This window comes from Pan troglodytes, chromosome 5 (assembly GCF_028858775.2).
Source record: "Pan troglodytes isolate AG18354 chromosome 5, NHGRI_mPanTro3-v2.0_pri, whole genome shotgun sequence".
NCBI classification, from domain to species: domain Eukaryota; kingdom Metazoa; phylum Chordata; class Mammalia; order Primates; family Hominidae; genus Pan; species Pan troglodytes.
In genome coordinates, this window is record NC_072403.2 from 32,986,683 (window position 1) to 32,990,244 (window position 3,562).

A 3,562-nucleotide genomic window follows, 5' to 3' on the forward strand; every position below is an offset into this window, starting at 1 on the left:
GAATAAGTCTAGAGATGTAATGCATAGCATAACTATAGTTAACACTGCATTGTGCATTGGAAACTTGCGGAGAGTACATTTCATGCGCTCTCACCACTTACACAAAATAGTAACTGTGAAGAGATGTATTATGTTAATTAGCTTGACTGTAGAAATCATTTCACTGTGTACATGTATCAAAACATCATGTTGTACACCTTAAATATATAGTTTTTATTTTTAAAACACTGTTTGGGATTAAAAGCCCAGCTAATTCTGCCTTAATATCTCATTCTTAACCACAATGTCCACCCATAAGAAAGACGCCCGATACTCCGTGTAAACACACACTCCCCATCTCCCATACAAATTTACCTTCTAGAGAGAGCCCTTTTCCCCAAACTCTCCTCTCAAAACACTCTGAAGCACAAGGTCTTTAGCCTAGTTAGACATTTTCTAAAAAACTTAGTTTAACTCAGCGTAGAGACACCAAGAATTTCAGAGACCCAGTCCTGGGCCTGCTTCAGTTGCTTTAGCCTAGAGTTTCAACTCCCAGGTCCCGGGGAGGGATGCTCCAAGGAAGAAATAGAGGCCCTATTCCAGGGCTGTTTCTCGCAGACTAGCCACAGAAAATGCAGCCCAGCGCCACTTCCTTTCAGTAGCAACACGTTTCCAACACGTTTGTTAAGCGGGAACGGAAGTGAGCGGAAAGGAATGCGTTTGGTAAATCCCACTTTAAGGATTTCGTAATCCTCCCAGGGATTCCCACCACCCGCACTCCACTCGCAGACGGCGGGCCTTCCTCCGACGCTGGGAGAAGGACCCTGGGAGAGGCAAGGGAAGGGCTCCGGAACCAGCGCAGCAGCGGGACGCTAGCCCGCCCACACGGCGGCCACTTGAAGGTCCTCCAGGGAACACCTGAGGCAGTGGGAGCGTCTGCCCTTTCCTAAGTCTCCTTGGAAAGAAGTATTCGCTTTCGTTTCCGCAAACAAAGCATGCTCCGCGCTTTCAGGACCGGTGGCTCCCGTGGAGACCGCAGCGGAACCCAGTCCGCCTTCGCACGCGTCCGGGGGAGAAGCGGCCCCAGGACTAAGGGCGCGCGCCCGAGGAACCGGTGCTGTGACGACCAGAGCAAACACGCCGGATGTTCCTGTGTAGGCCGTGTAAGGAGTGACCGGAAGTAGAAGCTGGGTGCTCCAGTGGCGCAATCGGTTAGCGCGCGGTACTTATATGGCAGTATGTGTGCGAGTGATGCCGAGGTTGTGAGTTCGAGCCTCACCTGGAGCATTGTTTTCCAACCCAAAATAGCATTACTTGAAGTGCCTTTCCCCCTGTAATCCGACTCCATCGTCTTTAACATGTTTGGAATTGTGTACACAGTTTATTGTTATTGGTTTCCTTAGCCTTTTTAGAACCAAGCAACGCCAATTACCAACAAAATCCGTTGCGCCGCAGTGAGTTAGCTACCTTCTATCTCCACTTTGTCCTGCATGTCGATCTCAGGTAAAGAACATCATCTCTTTACATCCTTCTTTCCACTTTGCTCTTAGGATCATCGATCATCGTTCCTCGGGGAGCCCCTGGCACATACTTAGTGCTAAGAAACTCCCATCAGGTGATAAGCATTGAACTCCATTTAAGGAAACTCAAAAGTGGGAAATAGTAAAAGGTTCCTGTCTGATTAAAGCTCTGATTGGGAGGGGTGTGGGGGGACTGATTTCTGATGACAGTGTCCCCTCCAGTATTTTTCCCCCACTTAATTTTACCCTGATAAAAATCAACAGTCATGGAAGATCTAGCAGCTTCTATCAACTGAGAAACAGCACCTGGTGTCCTCAGGCATTCAATTACCTGGACTTGGAAAAGGATGAGTGATAATAGACCCAGAAACCTGAAATCTTTAGAACAGCATTACAAGAATAAGCATATTGTTGTGGCTGAGGTGGGTAGGAAGTAGATAGGGATTTTGACTTTAATATAGGCTTCCTCTCCCTATGACACCTGCAGTTTGCCTGGACATAGCTTTTATCATATGCTTCCCAACTCTTCACCAAGAGAGGGAATTGAACTAAGTAATTGGGAGTTGTTTTCCTAGCTATAAAGATTGCCACAAATCTGAAAGCACATGTGTCCCACTTGGGACACGGAGGTAAGTGGAATTAAGCTGAGCACAGATAACTCTCTCTTAAGGTCTGTATTCCTAAATGGGTCTTGCATGTATCTGGACATTGTCCACTCACAGAGTCTCTCCTGAGAAAGGTTAGCGAGGTCCCGTTCAGGAATGCACCAGATGATAATAAAGTGAACACCTTCTCACTTTGTAGCTCTTGCTAAGCCACTGGAGTACCTTAAAAGCTATCAAAGCATAATCTTCAAATATATATATAGTAACTAATCACCAAATATTTATTTAAGTCACTAATGAGAAAAGGAGGAGTATGGTAAACTGATTGCAATGGCAATAGAAAAGGCTGGTAAAGGTATAGTCAGTGGGGGAAAAATAATGCTGACATGAGATTGCAAGTTTAAGTAAAAAACTAGCTAATGTCCTATGAGGCAGTGAAAACTATGGCCTTTGGAATTATTTTTATCTAAAAGACAGAAACTAGTTGCATCTTTACTGGGTAAAAATCATTCAAAACTTAATATTCTACATAATGACATTTAACCTTGTAATCTATTTTCTAATCATTAGTAAATAGTGACCTCCAAAAGTTCCATTAACTCAGAGGATTACTTGCCCCTTCAGTGGGCTTGTTAGACAATGCTCTAGTATTATTTTGAAAGAGTACTAATATCTTTTTTTTTGCCTTATATTAACTTTTGGATATTTTTTCTGAATAGATTTAGCACCTTAATTCAATTATTTTATCTCTGTTCCTGATCAGTTGAAGGTATTATTGAGTGTCTTCAGACAGTGTTTAAAAAATGGTGACCTTTGCCATAAAGAATTTTTGTGAACTGGCTTAAGCCAGTTTTGTGATACACAACTTTGAGTGCTTTTGGTAGATGTCTGTAGGCAGCTTACTTTATAGTACTTTATACTATACCTTACTTTATAGTATAAAGTAAGGGATAGTTAGCTACAACATACCAACGAGTTATAGTGATAGAAGATCTTCAACAAAATTTTGTACATATATAGTCATTTATTAGAAAGCAAGCAAAAAACAGTCATAAAACCTGTTCTCTAAGCTCAATGAAGTTCCCACGGTTTTGTCATTTGTTTTTGTTGCTGTCATTGTTGTTTTACTAACTCCAAAACTACCTTTCATGAAAGCTTTGCTTGAGGCAAATGCAACATTATTTCAGAGTGAGGATTCAGCCAAACATCTCTAAGAAGAAAACCTCTGGACACAGCAGGACACAGAAATACTGAAATCTCCAGCCTAGGGCACCATCCCTCAAGTTAAAGGCTAGAGCTCATTTAATTTTTATTCCCTTTGAACAGTGTCTCTTAAATATTTAATTCATTTTGGGAACCGCTAATTTACCCAGGGAGACTATATTTCTAATATTTTTTTCCCTTCACTCTAGCAGATGCCACATAGTGTAGAGATAAGCTCTCTCTGTCATTCTCTGT

The 3,562-nt window shown here is 42.3% G+C and overlaps 1 non-coding gene across 1 annotated transcript; it reads left to right on the forward strand.

Moving 5' to 3' along the window:
• Positions 1-1,172: 1,172 nt before the first annotated feature.
• On the forward strand, positions 1,173-1,266 carry TRNAI-UAU (transfer RNA isoleucine (anticodon UAU)). Its single transcript has 2 exons — positions 1,173-1,210; positions 1,231-1,266. It is a non-coding gene; the product is annotated as a tRNA-Ile (tRNA).
• Positions 1,267-3,562: the final 2,296 nt, after the last annotated feature.